This window comes from Eubalaena glacialis, chromosome 12 (genome assembly GCF_028564815.1).
Source record: "Eubalaena glacialis isolate mEubGla1 chromosome 12, mEubGla1.1.hap2.+ XY, whole genome shotgun sequence".
Lineage (NCBI taxonomy): Eukaryota > Metazoa > Chordata > Mammalia > Artiodactyla > Balaenidae > Eubalaena > Eubalaena glacialis.
In genome coordinates, this window is record NC_083727.1 from 7,161,809 (window position 1) to 7,182,428 (window position 20,620).

Below are 20,620 nucleotides of genomic sequence, written 5' to 3' on the forward strand. Positions count from 1 at the left end.
GAGATCACAGGGAGAAAAGCTCCGGTCCCCGTTCCGCTCCTTGGTCACCACGCATGGATCTGTCCGCAAGCCGGAGGCCACCACCTCTGCAGATTTACCCTGGCAACATCTCCGGTGCCTGCCAGCTGGCGCTTCACGTGGGACGGGCGCACTGAGGTGAGATTGGAGGTACTGGCTCACAAGGCCAGGCAGGAGCAGCTTTCTAAAGCCACGTCCCAGCTCGCAAGGTGACTGTGTTTAAATATTCACACAGACTCCTTGTGGGCACAGCGGTCCTGTGAACTGAAACGCCTTGTCTCTTCTCTGACACAGGGTTTCGCAGCCTCAGCGCTGCTGACCTCCGGGGCTGGATAACTCCCAGTTGCGGGGCTGGCCTGAGCACGGCAGGACGTTCAGCAGGGTCCCTGGCCTCTGGCCACCGAGATGCCCGCAGTGTACACCTCCCTGTCACACCCCCCCACCCCTGTGGTACCAACCCCAGATGTCTCCAGACATTGCCAATGTCCCCGGAGAGCAACCACCCCCCCTGAGGACCCCCTGGCCCACGGCGTCCCTGCAGTCTTGTGTGTTGAGGTGATGTCATCTCACTGACACGTCTTCCTTTCAAATTCCCCGTGTGTCCGCACAGGAGAGGGTTTTGCTGAGATCCACGGCTACAGACTGTTTTCCTGTCTGGTGACATCACCTGGTTGACAGCAGTGTGATTCCTGTGCGAAGATGTGCTCTGGAGTGACCATTTCTGGAGAAAGTCCCAGGGTATTCTGGGGGTGAATTGTGAACGGCTCTGAGCCGCAGGAGAGATGGCAAATATACACTTAAGGCAATTCAGGAAAAGCTTGCCCCGCACCACTGCCTGCGGACGAATAGGGGCTGTACTGTCTGGTCCCCGTCAAGAAGGCTGGAATTCACCTAAAACTGAACCTCAATTTCTCCAAAACAAAACAACAAATCTGGGTTTCTGCTTTCCCACCCAAGCTTTTCGATTCTCAACCCTGTCACATCTGGGAAGTTTCTAATTGCTATTAAGGTTTTCTGCAAATGAGAAGACACTGTATATTACTTGTGTAATTCAAAGCATCCTGTCAGATGCTTCAGAATTTTTATAGCAAATCACGATTCCAGGTACAAAATGATGTCTCAGGCACAAAATTCAGCCACATGACCGTTTTTCTACATTATTTTCCCGGTACCAACTGGATTGCAGTTTCTGTTATTTAAACGAGCATCACATGTTACATCCTTGGCAAATACCTACAGAATTTAATTTCCTGTTGTCAGTACCCCTTCTTAAAGAGTTATGTCTCCCATTCCATTTGAAATGTTGATATAAAACCTCAGTTAGCTGGGGTGAGCAAGGGTTCTTCTTTGGACATAAGCCCAGACTTGGCTCCCAAGCTTCTCCTGGTGGGTCATCAGCAGATGACTAGTACAATGGAGTTCTACCGTGCGTGGTTTTTTGTTTTGTTTTTTTTTACTTTTTCGGCCTTTTGGCTAAGATCAAGTGTAGTATCTGTTCTTATCAGTTTAATACCATGTGTGCTTTTAACTGACACCAAATTGACTCTTTACACTTGGCTAAGAAGCATGAAAAGACAAGACAAAAGGATACACAGTGCAGACAGTTACATCTGCCCCTGCGCTCGGAAGCTGTGGGTGTGTAGGAGAGCAGCGGTGAATCCGCCCCTCTTTCTGTTCTTGTTTCCGGCCTCCACGTGAGTGTGATTCTATTGTATTATTTTTAAACAACACAGCCCAAATAACACAAATCAGCTACTTCAGCTGGTCCTCAGCCTGAGAAACAGTCATTTGTTTTAGCCCTGGAAGAAAAACTGATTATATTGGACTTATTGAGAAGTCCATTGGTCTCCAGAATGGCCATCCCCTCGTAAGGAAACTTTAAGGGTTACATCAGTGACTCAGTCCCCTTTGCCGTATTCTCTGGACTGAAGATTGAACCAGGTGTAAGCAGTGATGCCTCGGTCGCTCCCCTATTTCCAGTTGGACAATGTCACCTTCTAAGGGCCCCTTAGAAGGGCCCCTGCCAGCTTCTTGCTGGACAAACGCACTTTCGCCCCATCCCCCTTCTGATTTGGGCATCTCTGACCTGTTCCTTTTGACTTCTTCTCCCTCTGGAATCCATGAAAGGAGAAATATCCTTTACATGCACTACATTTTGTATTGTCTCTAATGTATCAACTTGTCCAATAGCCAACCACGTGGGTAAAATTCTCTCCGCCCACCCTCCTCCTCTTATACACCATCTCTCTGTTCCCTTCTCACTTCTCCTTCTTCTTTATTTCCTTAATTCAGCTTTGCTTCAACCCACTGTCTACCTGGCACTTTGCAGGAGCCTCGGATGCAAAGGAGAGCACTTTGCAGCCCGGAGCCCAGGAACACAAGCCCAAGGGTGGCAGACAAAGATGCACAAATCCACAGAAGGCCAAGGTCAAAGGTAAACATTCTAGAATTCTCCACCTTAAAAAAGACAATTGCTCACAACTGAATGAGTGCTGGCATAACATTTGCCACCATACAAACCTTTTAAGGGCATTCACAGACACCAGGTTTGCTATAATTCGGACTTGACATAAAATTAGTACAGCGACATAACCTTTGCTTTCAAATATGAGGTAGGTTTTTCCAGCAGAAGGTATCATGGAAATTTGCAAGACACAAATAACTGTTAAAAGAAAATCCCTTGATTAGAAATATAGGAAATATCTTTCTGAGAAAAAAAAATTATCTCATTAATAGTATGTTCATACCTGTCACCTACTAGGAGTTAATAAATGTCTTGAATGAATGGGTAAACTTACTTGGGTAAATGAGTACATTTTTCCCTGAATAGGAAAATAAATACCTGTATATCTTAAGTCTTGTCCTGCATTCTAACTGCACAGAGATCACAGAACAAGGAAATGTATCTTCACTTTGAGGAAGGAGACATTGAGACCTTCCCTGGTTCTTTCGTTCTTTTTTTAAAATGGAAAATCTAAACATGCCTTTTTTTTTTTTTTTAAATAAATTTATTTTTTGGCTGCGTTGGGTCTTCGTTGCTGTGTGCGGTCTTTCTCTAGTTGCGGTGAGACGGGGCTACTCTTCGTTGCGGTGTGCGGTCTTTCTCTAGTTGCGGTGAGACGGGGCTACTCTTCGTTGCGGTGTGCGGGCTTCTCATTGTCGTGGCTTCTCTTGTTGCGGAGCACGGGCTCTAGGCGTGCAGGCTTCAGTAGTTGTGGCATGTGGGCTCAGTAGTTGTGGCTTGCGGGCTCTAGAGCGCAGGCTCAGTAGTTGTGGCGCACGGGCTTAGTTGCTCCGCGGCATGTGGGATCTTCCCAGGCCAGGGCTCGAACCTGTGTCCCTTGCATTGGCAGGCAGATTCTTAACCGCTGCACCACCAGGGAAGCCCTAAACATACCTTTGTGAGTGTATCTCTTCTTTTAAAACAACAGCAACATCTGGTTAGAGTTAGTAGTACTCATAGCAATCGTGTATCAAGCACGTGTGTCCCAGCCACTGTGCTAAGAACTTCACAGACACAATCTCATTTGCTTTTCTCTTCCAGCCCTCTAAACCAGTTGACTTCATCTGACCCAGGAAGAAAGAGACCCTTGAAGAGACTGATTTGCTCAAGGTCGCCCAGCTAGGAAGTGGCCTCACCCGCCTCCTTGGAGGCTGAGCTGAGGGTTCTGGACCCCCTCATTGAACAGCCCTTCCTTCAGGGATAGGGATGCAAAGATTTGTCTCACCTGCATCCTTAACCTCAAAACGAGTGCATCATTCCAGGTGAACGGTTTATGCTGCAGGATTATTTACTCACCCAATTAACCAAGTTCAGTCAGTTGGCTCTAATCCAGATTTTTAAAAATATATCAGAATCCAACATTGTGACTCCCCAAATCCCCATAGGTGCACAAAAGCAAATACGTGGGAGACATTGGTGACCAAGTGCAGTGTGACTGAAGACTGGGTTTCATAAAGACACCAGCTGATGCTCTCAACAGTTTCCCTTCCCTGGCTCTTATCCAAGTTCCGTATTGTCCCTTCACCGTGGGGTAACACAATACTCTTTTCATCCAACTAGTCGGCGGTTTTTTTGGTGGCCTTTTTATTTATCCAAGATTGTGATTGTTCTAACTAATGTTTTATCACTTCCTTTAAGAAATCTATCATTGGGTTTCACAGATAAAGGCAGAGTAATGCAGTTTATAAAATAACCAAAATATGTCCCTAAATTCCACTATTTTAACAGTAACCCTGCTGCCAAAACAACAGACGCTAATATTCTTATCAGTGTCTTTTGTATCCTGTAGGAAAGTGTTCACTAGTATAATAAGATAGAACGATTTGGGTATTTCTATGCGACCCCACCACCACCACTGCTGTTTTGGGTAATATTTGAAGGATGATTGTGTCAGAGGAAATGCTGTGAATCTAGACAAAGACAAGCTGTGTAAAGGAAACACACAGTAAAGAAAATCTATAGTTTACAAACCAAATAGAATTGGAACACCAGCCCAGGGCTGCCAGATTACCTCCCCTGATGTCATGAACAGTAATCTCTTCACATCAAGTGTCCTCTGAAAAGAAAGTGGCCCCTGCCTGGACACTAGGCAATTGTCCGGGAGCCAGTTCGTTCCTGGAAGAGACCAGGGGGACTTGGGTCCCTGAGCCGTGCACCAAGAGATGCTCCAGATGTGAAACAGTGCAGCTTTCATCACATCACGTGGGCGGCGCTGGGTAGATAGCAAAGAACGGGGAAACTGGGTGCAGGATGGAAGAGTCCTGGGAGGTGGGGAAGGATTCCCAAACTCATCCTCCACCCTCAAGGGTCAAATTTCAGTCTTTCAAACAAATCAGTTAGGAGAGAAGGAAACCAAAATGAAAAAGAGGATTTTCTTCATAACTTTGTGCTTCTGAAGTTCAGTGCTATTCATCTGAAGTCTATTAGATACAATTAGAACCCAGCTATCCTTGTCTCGAGCATGCTTTAGGATAATTGCTTTGATGCGCCCATAGAATGTTATTAACAATAACTCGGGCTTCCCTGGTGGCGCAGTGGTTGAGAATCTGCCTGCCAATGCAGGGGACACGGGTTCGAGCCCTGGTCTGGGAAGATCCCACATGCCACGGAGCAACTAGGCCCATGAGCCACAATTACTGAGCCTGCGCGTCTGGAGCCTGTGCTCCGCAACAAGAGAGGCCGCGATAGTGAGTGGCCCCCGCTTGCCACAACTAGAGAAAGCCCTCACACAGAAACGAAGACCCAACACAGCCATAAATAAATAAATAAATAATTTAAAAAAAAAAAACAATAACTCGCTGCTGAGATTTTATATAGAACTTGGGATGCCTACAGTCTTAAAAGGATGCATAGGAAATATGGGGGGAAAAGCAAAATTATAAACTGTCAGAATGGAGGGAGAGTTTGAAGTTCAGCTACCTTAAGTTCCAATGAAAAATAGGCATGATCATGAACTCTATCTGCCTACTACCATAGTTAGGATGACCCGGCCATAGATGCCAGCAAGAGAGGGGACAACCAAGGCTGGGGCACCTGCTGTGTGCACAGCCCCACGCCTGGGACCCGTCCTCTGGTGGAAAGAGCACTCTTTAAGTAGAGTTTTCTGCTGGGGCTATTTGATACCAAATATGAGTAGACAATTTCCCTCAAATATGAGGGGGGAAAGTCTGCCTCACTGAATGCTGTGCCCCATGGCAATGAATGTGCTGTCAATTTCCGCAAAAGCCTCTTTGTGACAGATCACCTCTGACACCATGAATGCCATCAGAGCAGAAGCTGTGCCCTTCTTTGCTGTCAGTTGTGAAATCCTACAATGCAGAGCTCTGTCCTCCTCCTGCTTTCTTTTTGACAATGCTTGTTTGCATTCCCAGTAGTTGGAAGTGATGTTGGAGCCTGGGTGCTTGTAGGATGTATGAGGGATGATTAACAGAGATTCTGACATGTTTCACTTTGAACAGGTTTGCCAAGTTCCGGATCGTTCCTCTAACCACCAGTAACTTAAATATCACCCAGCTGAGGACAAAAAGCCACAGTTGCAAAATATATATCCTGTTGGGTATAGGGTTTCTGCCAAGATCAATGAGAAGAGCTTGAAGGTCGTGTGATTCCCACATGGAGTTCATGAACTGTATTGTCACGCACCTTTTGAAGTCTGAAGACACATCGAAAGGACTTTTCATCCTTTCACCCATCTCTTCATTCATTCAACTAATGTTTATTTAGGGACTTCTGTGTGTGTCATGTTGTGCTAGGTCCTGAGTTGAGTTGGTTAAGCAGGAAGAGGTAAAAGTGTATTCAGGGGGAAAATTACATCATCTCTGAAAAAAAGATCTACAAAAACATTGTATTGGATCATAACATTGAAGCAATGTTAAATTCTTGAATATTGTCATTATATTGCAATTATGTAGGAGAATGCCATTGTTCATAAGAGGTGTATATTCAGGGCTAAAGTGTCATGATGTGTACAACTATCAGATAGTTTTGGCAAAAAGTATATATGTGCGTGTGTATACATACACACGCACATATATAATGTATCTACAGTGTATATATATTATGTATAATATATATTATGTGTGTATATGTATCTTTATAAAGAGAGAAAGAAAAATGTTGCAAAATAGTAACAATTGGTGAATCTAGGTGAAGAGTGTAGGGGTGTTCACTATATTTATCTTGCACTTTTTCTATAGTTTTTAAATTTTTCACAATAAATATTTAGAGGAAAATTTATCATCTCTAACTTTAAGGAGCTTACAATCTGGAGATCAATTTTTTTTTTTCTAATAAAAGGGAAAAAAGGGGAAGATTAGATTTAAAACATAGGGTCAGAAGTCACTTGAAGGATGTTGAAACTATTAAGTCAAGGCTGGGAATCTTTGGTGAGGAGGTCTTGGGGGCCCGTGCCAGCCATACCCAGTTAAGTATAAAGAAGGAAGCCCCATGGCAGACGATGTTGGGTCCAGCTGAGCCCCAGCCTCTACCCGGGGGTCCAGCCGGGTTCCAGCCCACAGTGGGTGCCCTCAGGGAAGCAAACACTGCAGGGCTCCATGGAGACCCCCAGCACCTGGAGACGGGGCCCTGCTGTAGACGAGTTCCTCAGAGAAGACGACAGCAATCCAGCGTCTGATCTATCCTATCAGCCCGACCTTCATGCTACAGGTGTCTCCAGTCGCTACAGAAATGATGGCTGAACACCACCTGAAAGGGTCTTTAGTACTGAGGAAAGCAAAGAGGATGTTTATGAACATAAATCAGAAAGAAGACGGAACAAACACCCTGGCTTTGTCCTTCTTCAGAAGGACTTTACAGAAGGTGATGGAAAAGGACACAGGGATACAGCGGGCAGCCAGGTCTGACCGGACTCCAGGCTCAGGGGCTCTTTCCCGCTGCTATACAAGGCTCAGCCCTCCTGCAGGGCTGGGAGAGGCCTGAGCTTCTTAAAATGTTAATGAAATCAACACAAGATGGGGAGGGGAGAAGAGCGGCCACGAGGCAGCCTCCTTTCTCCTCTGAGTTTTTCTGAACAGTACCACCATTCATATCTTCCCAACGTCCTTCCTCTCTAATGGGTTATTTACACTCCCATTTCAACTTCAATGGTGTCTCTCGAATGGGTCGCCACCTTCCCAGGCTCACTGTCACTACCATGAGGCTTCTAACTGGACTTTCTGAACTCATGCACCAGCCCCCTTCCCTGTATCTATCCTATCTGATTCTTAAAAAGCAACTGCTGTTAGGCCTTCTCACAATGCTAATTCTTGGCTCATGGAAGTACTGTTTTGTGATTTTAAAACATTTAGGGGAATACACACTACTATATATAAAATAGATAACCAATAAGGACCTACTGTATAGCACAGGGAACTCTACTCAATACTCTGTAATAACCTATAAGGGAAAAGAATCTGAAAAAAAAATAGATACATATGTATGTATCACTGAATCACTGTGCTATACACCTGAAACTAACACAACATTGTAAATCAACTATACTTCAAATTATATATACATATATATTATATATGTAATATATATATTATAAAAATAAAGCACTTAAGGGATATTCAGTTTGGTTCCCCAATTTACGGCTTACTGTCCAGAGTGAGAGCAGGCAGCGGACATGTACCTCTTCTGTCTCACTGTCTTCCTGCTGGAGCTACAGGCAAGAGCCTCTCTCCTACGCGGTTCTAGAAAACTGCCTGCTCTGTTCTATGGAGCCAGATGGGGTGATCAAAGCTCTTGGCAAACACAGCCCAGCGTTCCTAAAGGAAGATAGAGGAAATGGCCCTGATGTCCGAGCAGGGCTCTTGCGTTTAAAGAGAATAAGCCAATGGGAGACACATCTGAGAACAGAACCTGGACGGCCTGCACCAGAGCCAGAGCTCGTTCAGTAAGAACCCGCTCTCTTCACCTTCCATCCTTCACACCCTTTGTCTGAGTTTATCCCTTTGGTATTTATGCCTTCGGATGTACCCTCACACAAGTACAAAAGCATAGTCTGACTGGCTGGAACAGAATTCTAATACATATGTAATCATAGTAAATGACAAAAATAAAATCAATTATTTTTCCTTTTTTACTCTATTTTTCATACAATGTGCTAGCTTTCTGAAGGCAATGGAATCTTTTTATGATTTAGACATTTTCTTTTTTTAAAGCACTTATTTATTTATTATTTACTTATTTATTTATTTATCTATTTCTTTCTTTCTTTATCTGTGCCGGTCTTCACTGCAGCATGTGGGGTCTTCAGTTGTGGCATGCGGGATCTTTTTTTTTTTTTAGTTGCGGCATGTGGGATCTAGTTCCCTGACCAGGGATCAAACCCGGCGGGCCCTCTGCATTGGGGGTGCGGAGTCTTTGCCACTGGACCACCAGGGAAGTCCTATGATTTAGACATTTTCAACCTTGAATACCAACAATGGTTTTCCAAAAATGATAAGTGCAAAGCTATTAGGTTATTTCCAAAAGATTTTTAAATTTGTTTATTTTTTATCCTTTTCCTCTCAGACTGTGGATGATGAGCTGATGACCAACATTACGTGACAGGAACAAAAACAAAATGAATAACCTATGAGCGTTCTTCCTCCTTGGCTGGGCAGCTCGTAATGGGGGAGCTTGGATGTTGTTGGCTGAAACGATTGGATACACGGGTCAAGGACACAAAAGAACAGCCAACTGGAAAAGCAAAGTGAAGTGGATTGACCTTAAGCGCAGAGATCTTTTTCTCTCCCGTAACTTCTTATGGGAGAAAAGAAGATCTAGAAAGAGGAGAGCAGAGGAAAGTGGGGTGAGATAGACGAACCCCCATACAAGCTGAAGTCTTGGAGAGTCTGGGGGTTTGGGGTAGGGGAGAGGGAATTAGAAGCAATTCCCATGTGAGCTGTTGAGATTTTGAGAGTAAAGAGAATGGGAAAGAGGACTTTAAGAAGAATTTGAGTGTGTTTTGAATGTGCCTCTTTAGAGAGACAACAGTCAAGCCTTAAGTTACTTTGCATTACTGTATTTCTTCTGAATGGGATTTTCGCCAGAGACAGGCCATAAGATGAACAAGGACTGATGACTTTATGCAGGTTAAAAGTGCAGGATAAGGGAGATCAGCTTGGTGCTTTGTGACCACCTAGAGGGGTGGGATAGGGAGGGTGGGAGGGAGATGCAAGAGGGAAGAGATATGGGGACATATGTGTATGTATAGCTGATTTACTTTGTTATACAGCAGAAACTAACACACCATTGTAAAGCAATTATACTCCAATAAAGATGTTAAATATATATATATATAGAAAAAAAGAAAAAAAAAGTGCAAGAGAAGAGAAGAGTAAAATTAATTTAGGAAAATCGGCTTAGGCCCCCGTGTTCCCCCAGGGAAGTGTCAATGTCTGACTCCCAGAGGGAACTTTGTTCCTGGGTGTGGAAATAAAGACCGATTCACCAGGAAATGGCCAGTGTGAAAATTCAGATTCAGGGATCCTTGTAAAAGGTATTTTAATGTGGACCAAAAGATCTTTCTAACATTGCAAACCTCTTCCTAACCCATATGTGACCAGGGCCTGTCTAAGAGGTCATTCTGATTTCTTAGTTCATGTTTTCCTTGGTATTTCTTCCTACTGTGATTTCTAAAAATGTATCAACTGGTTCCCCACCCCCCTTCCCAGCTTTTTTCTTTTTAAGTAACACCTTTCTTAAGCAACACTTCACCTATACAAGACCTGAGAGAAGGAAGTCATAGAGAAGCCAACACAGTCACAGTCACGTTCTCTGAAATTCATGTGGGTTAGTCACACTGAGTTGGGCAAGCACTTCTTTTTTTTTTTTTTTTTTTAAACATCTTTATTGAAGTATAATTGCTTTACAATGGTGTGTTAGCTTCTCCTTTATAACAAAGTGAATCAGTTATACATATACATATGTTCCCATATCTCTTCCCTCTTGCATCTCCCTCTCTCCCACCCTCCCCATCCCACCCCTCTAGGTGGTCACAAAGCACCGAGCTGATCTCCCTGTGCTATGTGGCTGCTTCCCACTAGCTATCTATTTTACATTTGGTAGTGTATATATGTCCATGCCACTCTCTCACCCTGTCACATCTCACCCCTCCCCCTCCCCATATCCTCAAGTCCATTCCCTAGTAGGTCTGTGTCTTTATTCCCATCTTGCCACTAGGTTCTTCATGACCTTTTTTTTTTTTTTTTTTTCCTTAGATTCCATATATATGTGTTAGCATACTGTATTTCTTTTTCTCTTTCTGACTTACTTCACTCTGTATGACAGACTCTAACTCCATCCACCTCATTACAAATACCTCCATTTCATTTCTTTTTATGGCTGAGTAATATTCCATTGTATATATGTGCCACATCTTCTTTATCCATTCATCCGATGATGGACACCTAGGTTGCTTCCATGTCCTGGCTATTGTAAACAGAGCTGCAATGAATATTTTGGTACATGACTCTTTCTGAATTATGGTTTTCTCAGGGTATATGCCCAGTAGTGGGATTGCTGGGTCGTATGGTGGGCAAGCACTTCTTAGGCCTCAGTTTACACTGACAAGCTTGGTCATCAGGCTTCTTAAGTAGTCATCTTCAGAAAATAAAAGGTTTTTAAAGGAATAAGAGTGGCCCTTGGTGCTCTGTTCGTGTTCAGGGTTCAAAGGAATAGATGGATGTTGGATAGAAGAGTGGATGGATGGGTGGATATTGGGTGGGGGAGGGGATGGATGTTGGGTGGATGTTGGGTGGAGTGGATGGATGTTGGATGGATGTTGGGTGGAGTGAATGGATGTTGGGTGGATGTTGGGTGGAGGAGTAGATGGATATTGAATGGATGTTGGTTGGAGGAGTGGGTGGATGTCGGATGGATGTTGGATGGATGTTGGGTGGATGTTGGATGGAGTAGTGGATGCATGTTTCCCTCAACAGCCAGTTTTGGGGTGAGGTGAGGGTGGGAGATGGGATGTGGAGACAGAGAGTTCCCCTGGCAGTAAAGAGGACAAGCAGGCAGGCAGGCTGAGGGCTGGGCTCTGTATGAAGGTAGAATGTGGACAGACAGCACTCAGTGTTTCCAGGCCAGACTTGAAAAGCAGCTGCAGGCACTGAACATGCCATAGACTCTTATGGCCAGATTTCACGTGTGAGTCCCCTGTACCTACAAAGAACTTTTGTTCCCATCAAAGAACGTATCTCTTACCCAGTTGGTTTTTAATTGCTCCCCAGCACCCAGGTGACCCATGTTTCTCCTGTGGCCTTTTCTCAGCTGGTTGTCAGTGAAGGGGAAAGGCACAGACTGAAAAGGGGTTTGAACCAGTGGTGATAACCGCCAGCCCCAGGAAGCCCCACCCCCATCCTAGCCTCTGGAGCCATCATTTCTGTTTGGCCTGGGCTCTGTCCTCTCCCGCCCTCTCTGTGTTCTCCCTACTTTGCCGCCCAGAGGCTGCCATCTGGCCTTTCCCATTCCTCCCGCACCTGCGGGGCCTGGGGAACAATCCCCAGGGCTCAAGTTTGTGGTGTCAATCACTGCCTTTGTTGGAACGATGAAGGGATCCTTCTGGAATGAGTGAATCTATCAGTCATTCTTCATTTCAATTATCATCTTAGAAGTAATTCTGGAACTATTACTCAGGGACCTTGGCCATAAGAATTTTATAAAATTCTGGAGCCATTACAACTGTCTGTTTCCCTAGAGTGATGCATGGTAACTTTAAAAGTGAAAAGGGCCTGTTATGGGCTAAATTGTGTCCCAACCTCAAATTCATATGACAAAGTCCTAAGCCCCAATACCGCAGAATGTGACTATATATGAAGATAGATACTTTAAAGAGGTAATTAAGTTAAAATGGATCACGAGGGTGGGCCCTGATCTAATACGATTGGTGCCCTTTTTAGAAGCGGCGATAAGGACACAGACACAGAAGGACAAGCATGTGAAGACGCAGGGAGCAGAGGGCCATCCACACGCCAAGGAGAAGCCAGCCCTGCTGACACCTTGATCTCAGACTTCCAGCTTTCGATTGTTTAAGTACCACCCCCAGGTCTATGGTGCTTTATGATGGTAGCCCTAGCAAACAAGCACAGGGACTGAATACCCACATGCAGGGGAAAACAGAAGACTTTTTCCCCTCATCCTATAGGAGCGGGAAGGGGAGGGGAGGAGCGGGGGGCAGGCCAAGAGGAAAGGAAGAGGCCCTGTCCCCAGGAAAGTGACCAGGGCTCACAGCAGAAAGACCCCTGAGAGATCCCGCCTGCAATATTTTACAGCCGAGCGGAAGCCCCAGCTGAAGAGAGTACGGTAACGTTTAGAGGCAGAACCACATTTACACACCCACAGCACTACAGACGATAGGTGCATGCAAAGAGGGAAAAAATATAAAAAGTAGACTCCAAAATGCAAAATGCATTGAGTCCGAGCCCATTTTGCAAAGGGGAAGCTGGCCTTTGCCGCACCTACAGGGTCTTATGAGCATCACCCCACTCCCCAGTCTGGAAGGCACGAGGCCTTGGCAGGTGTGGCGGTCACAGCCTTGGACCAAGAATCGAAGCCGTGGCTTCTGGACCAGGTCCCTTCAAACTGGCAGCACGGTTCTGCTTTCCACTTAACTCCTGTCACACCTCCACTTGAGCATCTCGAAAAGGAAGAAATGGAACTGGCTGGTCTCTAAAGACGCTTTTGTACTAAAATTCTATGGCTTTGACTCATAATGATGATTCATAGTGAGTCAACAAGAAAAGGCTAAATTATGTTCTGAATATTCTAGTTAAGAAAACAGGCAAGCGTGTACTCTATTGTATAAATGTCTCCATCAGAGTTGTTTGAATTTGAAAGCCATTTTGTCGTTTAAAGATGTAAACGTGGAGGAATTTTAGTGGAGCTTCTCATCCTCGGCGATTCTAAATGGGGACTAGCCATGCCTGTCTTTGTAACATTACTTCTTCAGGACCCTCTTGGCACAAGGAGATTGTGTGTGGCGCATTTCCCAGGTCGGACAGTTCCACTGTCTGAAACAGCATGTTGTTATATTAGTGTGTATAACAGCACTTAAAGTTGACCTGCCACACATAATTCCAGTTTTCTTTCAGAAGTAGGGTTATCCAAGAAAACAAAAACTGGGTATTTATAATGCAGTTAGCATCTCCCTTCCTAAGAAGTCAGTGGTTTCCAAATATCAAGAATCTATAGATAGTCTTATACATCCATCTTACATTTATTTTAAAATTGTAGTTACTTCAAAGCTAAAACAAAGGGATTTGAAGATTGTATCTCTGTCCATTTTCTCTTAGCTAAAGACACATTTACTTCTTGTTTAAATATTTACAAAAGCAACTTCTCAATGTCTGCAGAGACCACCGGATCCATCTGCCCTGCAGGGCGCAGGACAGACCCCAGGATGGGAGGGAGCTGGTCCCGAGTGAAGAAACATCCCCTTCTCTAGGGGCTTCCATCCACTTACACCTCACTTCCCGTCACTGCTCTGGACCCCAGGTTCTTCTTTCCTATGTTTCGTTGGTTCCAGTTTCCTGTTTTGTTGGTTCCTTTTCATTCCATGATGAATATTCTCACTTAAGGAAAAGAATAATTCTCTCAGTCTGGAACCTTGAACCTCTGCTTTTCTCTGGGATTTCCTGCAGTAAGGAGACACCCTCGGACATCCTGTTGACCGAGGCGATGTGAGGAGTCATTCAGGTCCTCCTCACCCAAAAAGGGAAGCCTCTGACCCTTCCTCTGTTTTCTCTCAGCAGAGCACAAATACTTCTGTTTCCCATTACTCATTCAACAAACGTTCATCAGAGGTTTATCATGTTTAGGTAGAGTCATAGAAAGTTGGAGTTCCAAGGAATTTTAAAAATAAGCTGGACCAATGCCTTCATTTTGTGGTGAGAAAACCAAAGCTCCGAGACAAGTGACTTGCCCGACATAAAGATCATGAAATCTTCTAGTGATGGACAAGACTGGACACCAGTTGGCTACATCCTGGCCTGAGCGTATTGGGGCTGATTTCTTTTTCTGCTGGCTGTGGCTTCAGGAAGGGCTGAGGGGAGGGTGGTGCTGCCCCAGGCCTCTGTGCTCACCCTGTTCCTACGTCAAATGAATGCCACCTCCCCACCCTGCTCCCTGGGCCTGGACTGACCTGACATTTCTCCACCTGCATCGTGGTTTCTCAGCTGTAAACGGGGAGCTGGACTCAGATGCTCCCGATGGCCCCTGCATGGTTCACCACGAAGAACTTCTTTACCTATAGACCGTCCTTCTCCAGCCCAGCAGAATCGGCATCACCTGGGGACTAGGTAGAAAGGTAAGTTCTCAGGCCCCACCCAAACCTACTGGATCAGAAACTCTGGGGGTGGGTGCGACCCAGAACTCTGTGATGTTACCAGCCCTACAGATAATTCTGGTGTACGCTGAAAGTCTGAGAACCGCTGCTCTAATATAAATAAAGGACCGAGTTGGCAGGCTGTGTGGGAATCGGGCCTCATCACTTCACTACGGGGAAGATGATAAACAGGGAATAGCACTTCTTCAAAAATCATTAGAGCAAGTACATTTTCACAAACAATTTAAAAACATGTCGTGTCTTCTATTTATTTTACTGTGGTTAAATAATCTTGATTTTTTAAAAGAACAGCAGTGTAGTTAACCAGGCCTCTCTCTCTGACTAAATGTTCAATACACAAAAAGCTTTCAGAGATAGTCATACAATAATTAACTTACAGAGATCTGTGCAAATTATTTTTCAAAGCCATGTCATGGAGTTTCTCGGGGTGGGTGGTGACTTGTAAAAACAAAATGACTTTAGATTTAAGTAGCTAGATTATATACTTAGTCACAATGTTATGAGAATAAATATCGTCCTTTTTGTAATTTCATTTTTTACTTGAAGTATAGTTGATTTACAATGTTTCAGGTGTACAGCAAAGTGATTCAGGTATATCTACATACCTATATCTATCTATGTAGATATACAGATATATTCTGTTTTTTCAGATTCTTTTCCATTATACGTTATTACAAGATACTGAGTAGAGTTCCCTGTGCTATACAGTAGGTCCTTGTTGTTTATTTCATATATAGTGGTGTGTATCTGTGACTCTCAAATCTCTAATTTCCCCCAACCCTTTGCCCTTCGGTAACCATAAATTTGTTTCCTATGTCTGTGAGTCTATTTCTGTTTTGTAAATAATTTCCTTTGTATCATGTTTTTAGATTCCACATATAAGTGATATCATACGATATTTGTCCTTCTCTGTCTGACTTCACTTAGTATGACCATCTGTAGGTCCATCCATGTTGCTGCAAATGGCATTATTTCACTCTTTTTAAAAACTTTTTTATTGAAATGTAGTTGATTTACAATGTTGTGTAAGTTTCAGGTGTACAGCAAAGTGATTCGGTTATACATATATACATATACATATATATTCTGTTTTTTCAGGTTCTTTTCCATTATAGGTTATTACAAGATATTGAGTATAGGTCCCTGTGCTATACAGTAGGTTCTTGTTGGTTATCTATTTTATATATAGTGTTTCATTCTTTTTTATGGCTGAATAAATATTATCTTTTTTCTTAAAAGGCAAGTCAAACACCCCTAACAGTTTGAAGTTATGTGCAATCATATTCTGTAGCTCATTTTGTAATACAAAAAGCTGACTAAGGTTTCCAGTCATGATATTATTTGGACAAAGATGAGCCCTGGGCTATGAAATGTGAGGCGGGATGTCCTTTTGAGCAGCGGCCCTGGGTTATATCAAGGCAGGAGAATGCCTTGTGTCTGGGTGAAAATCACCTCACCTCCCACTTTCAGGGCCATTTTTTATATTTCAGTGTAGGGATAGTCAAGCTATATATTGAAAGTTTGTTTTTGTTTGTTTATTTTGGTTTTTAACTCTAAGAAATAAGTCCTGCTCCGGGGATGTGACCCAGGGCCTACACCTCATTGCTTTCAGGTGAAGAAAAAATGTTGGTTTTTACTTGAATGAAGGGACTTAGCAAATGTGGGAACAGCCCCACTGTAAAAGAATTAAAGGATTCAAGTGGTACCACTGTTGCTTTCTTTTTCCGGAAGAAAAAGAAGTGTTTGAACTTGGAGCTCTGGAAAGTGGCTACGTGTGCAGTGGGCACCCGGCTACCCTGGCCCTTGGATCGTCACGGTTCCCCGCTGAGTCGACGTCCTGCTTCCCCGAGCTCCTCCCACACGAGGCTGCGTGGCTCCCCAAGCCCTGCGGTCCCCGCGCCACCCCAGCTCCCCGCCCCGCGCCGGGCAGGCAGCCTCCCTGCTCTCAGCAGACGCATCCCTGCTCGTCACCGCGCTTCTGCGTCCACGCTGAGGGACTGAGTCCCCATCTGAGGGAGGCGTCCAGGGAACCTGCTGAAAACCCCACTTCGGGGTCCTCAAGGGCGTCTTCAGGTAGGAGTGTACTGAGCACGAGGTCAATGTCATCGCGACGCTTTCATCAGGCCAGCACCCTGAACTACCCGCCTGCATTCAGGCGCCCGCTGGAGGACCAGCCCTAACCTGGAAAGAGGGGTCCCACTCAGCCCCGCAAAATGCACCAGCTCTTGCAGATGGCTGCTCATTGCCAAATCCAGGGCTCAACTCCCGACCTTGTCTTCCTGGAGGGCAGCTGATCACGCCTCCCTCCAGGCTCCAGGACTCCGTACCCTTGGGCGGTGTTCTTCCTGCCTCGTTCATCTCTCTGTCCTCTTCCCTGTTCCTTCCCTCCCCCCAGCCTCTTACTGCTGAGGGCCCAGGGCTCAGTTCCCAGCCCTCTAACCTCCCTGCTCTCACTCCCCACTGAGCACGGCCAGAATCAGCAAGCCAGAAGCTCAGGTAAACAACTAATAATTCTGTAGTATACGTATGTCCCCAATATCGCGTGGTGCCCAATATTTACGTGGTTAACAAGTAAGTGTTGCATGAAACGTACCGCTCGAAACTCTTCATCCGCATTCAAGTTTCATGAAGCCTCCCGTGTCTCATCTGCCAACCTTCAGATGATCTCATCCAGTCTCATGGCTTTCGATGCCACCTATACGCTGACTACTCCCAGACGTTTATCTCCAGCCTGGATCTTCTCTCCAGAACCTTACACTCCCGCTGCCAACGCCCCACTTCCACACGGATAATTAACAGATGTCTCTACCTCAACACGTCACAAACAATGCTAATCTTTACCAAAACACCTGCTCTACTCACAGGTAATTTCATCCCCGAATTTGCTCAGCCAAAACCTCAAGCACAAACCTTGATTCCACTCTTTCCTCAAGCCCCACTTCCAATCCCTCAGGAAGTCCACTGGTTCTGGCTGGTCTGCCACCAGCATCTCTTACTGGATCACTGCAAACACCTCCTACTCATGCGCCTGCTTGGTCCGTGCCCCATATGGTTTCTCCTCAACACACCAGCAAGAGTGATTCTTTAAAACATCAGTCATGTCATGTCACTTTCCAGCCCACCGCCCTGCAAGGCTCCCCAAACCACTCAGCCTAAAACCCAGAGGTCTTTACACCGTCCTGCAGAGCCCCACGGCCCAGCACCCCATGCCCCTCCGACATTATCTCGTCTGCTGCCCTCCTTGTTCCTCTAACAAGCCAGCATGTCCTTCCACGGACCTTGGTCCTGGCGTGCACTCCTTCCCCTTGGAAGGCTCTTCACTCGGGGACACATCCGCCTGGAGCACCCCTAGATCCCCCAATCTTCGCTCAATCCCACCTTCCAGGTGAAGCTTGCACTGACCCCCTGCTTCACATTCCCACCACTCACCACCCCCGGCACTGCAGAAACTCCTTGCCTGACTTTTCATTTTTCCATAAATATCCACTTCTAGCATATCATAAACATTTATTACAATTATCACTTGTTTTCAGACTCTTCCCATTAGAAAGTTCCACAACCGCAGGAATCCTTGTTTGGTTCCCGCATGTGTGCCTGGCACCTGGCAGAGGGCTGGCCTCACAGTAGACAGACATAGTGTTGAATGAATGAATGGATGAATGAATGAATCACAGAGGTGATTGCAGGAAACACAGATCCAGGTCAGCCCATGTTCCTTCCAGGGCACAGTTCACTGGATGGAACAGAAGAGAAATCACTTGCAGAACTTAAATCGCCCTTCGACTCCTTCCTTCCCACTCCCTCTCTGTCCCTCGCAGTTAGATGTGGGCAGGTTAAATGCAAGTAAGACGCAGTTGCCCTGTACCTCCAGGTGGGCAGAGTCCCAGGGAAGCCATCCCAGCAGTTTCCTAAGACAAACCTTCTCGAGGCCAATCATTAACTTCCTGGCTGGCAAACAGCTACTTGCTCTCGGGCTCTACTGCCCCACGTTCATGTCTAAGAGACTAACGACCCACAGGGAGCCCCATGATGTCGACGGGATGTGTTGAAATGAGTCTCACTGCAAATGGGGCCATAAGCCGTGCCACTTGGTTACTAATAGTTATTTTCCTGGGTGAGGTTGTCAGTTTTAGTTCAGGAGGATCCTGTGAATGCCACGTTTCAGGGGATGAGATAAGGGAAGAAATGATGGGTGCTGCTTGCTGAAGCGACTTATTCATCTTGACAAAAATCACATGCAAGGGAACCAGGTTGGGACTGGTCCCTGACCGCCTCCCACGACAGCCTCAGGGAGCCTGATCCTGGGCAGGGTGACAGGGTGCCAAGTCTACACTTCACGCTAACTGACTTGGATGAAGGTCCAGCTCGACCTCCCTGTGGGAAATTCTCAGCCTCCCTGAGCCTCAGTCTCCTTTTCTGTAAAATAGGGATGCTATGCCAAAGGGGTGCTGGGAAACACACATGAAATATGAATGTAATGTACTTAGCATGGCGCCTTGAGTATAGTGAGTACACAATCCATTGTAGGTACTTTCATTCTTCGGGAAGAAAGTGACAGATGCTGGCTGCTGGGTCCTAAGAAAACAATTTAACTAAAACAAAATTTCCCAAGCAAGGTGAAACTCATTTGCCTGAAGGGTGCAGTTTTGCTTCAATGAATATTTAGAAATCAGACAGGAGTCTACATGTGAAACATCTTTGCCCTGGCCAGATACTTGGCTGGTCCCACAATGACAATGTAGGAACAGCCTGTAATCGTAAAGCAACACTCTGGCCAATGTACTTTTTAGTCCAAATTATGTGCATGAAAAACACAAACTCTTCCCAGAACCAAACTAGATTCTGTAATTGGTTCTTGGCAATATTTATCAAACCTGTCTTCAAAGAGTTGGTATTAAGTAGTAGAGGCATGATAATATATATATATATAGTTGTTGTTACAAAGAATACTAAACTATAGGACACGTCCTTACAATAAAGGAAGGAATCAAAACAGATCCACGTGAAAAAACAAAAACAAAAAAAAACACAGAATGATTACAAAGCATATCCCAACAAATACAAACTATTGTAGTTTATACAGATCATCTTCGGCCATGCTTATCTATGATATTCTTGCTGAAGCTCCTTTCATAAACCAAATTAAGAATCAGTTCCATTCCCGGGTACCTTGAGTAGATTAATATTGGGCTGGGAGAGCATAAAATCTGTTGTTTTTGAGAGGAGATCTTGAGTTTTCTCTTAGATAACAGATGGACAAATTGGTGTAAATAGTTTTTCTTTTTGGCTTTTTTAAAAATTGAAACAACATGCATATGGAGAAGGGCACCAAACCTAAGTGTATACACATCAGTGAATTTTTCCAAAGTGAATCCACCCATATAATGACTACAGAACAAGAAACAGAATATTTCCAGTACCCCAAAAGCCCCCTACCCTCCTGCACCTCCAAAGGTAACACATCTTAACTTACAGTGTGTAGACTGGTTTTCCCCGGTTGTGAACTTACTGATGGAATCACGGAGTAGGTAATCTTTGGTGTCTAGCTTCTTTGGTCAAAATTGCCCTTGTGATATCTTTCCACATTTGTTGCATTTAGTTGAGTTCCAGTCATTTCCTTTGCTGAATAGTATCTTAGAGTCTAAATACACCACACTTTCTCTGTATGTTCTTTATATGTGCTATACACGCTCTTTCACCGTGGATCAGGTTGTTGTTGTTTACTATTACACATAAAGCCGCTATGAAGACTGTTGGATGTTGTG

General features: G+C 44.9%; 1 pseudogene; it reads left to right on the top strand.

Moving 5' to 3' along the window:
- Positions 1 to 1,471: 1,471 nt before the first annotated feature.
- Positions 1,472 to 1,567, top strand: LOC133102685 (U2 spliceosomal RNA; annotated as a pseudogene).
- The last annotated feature ends 19,053 nt before the right edge of the window (positions 1,568 to 20,620 follow it).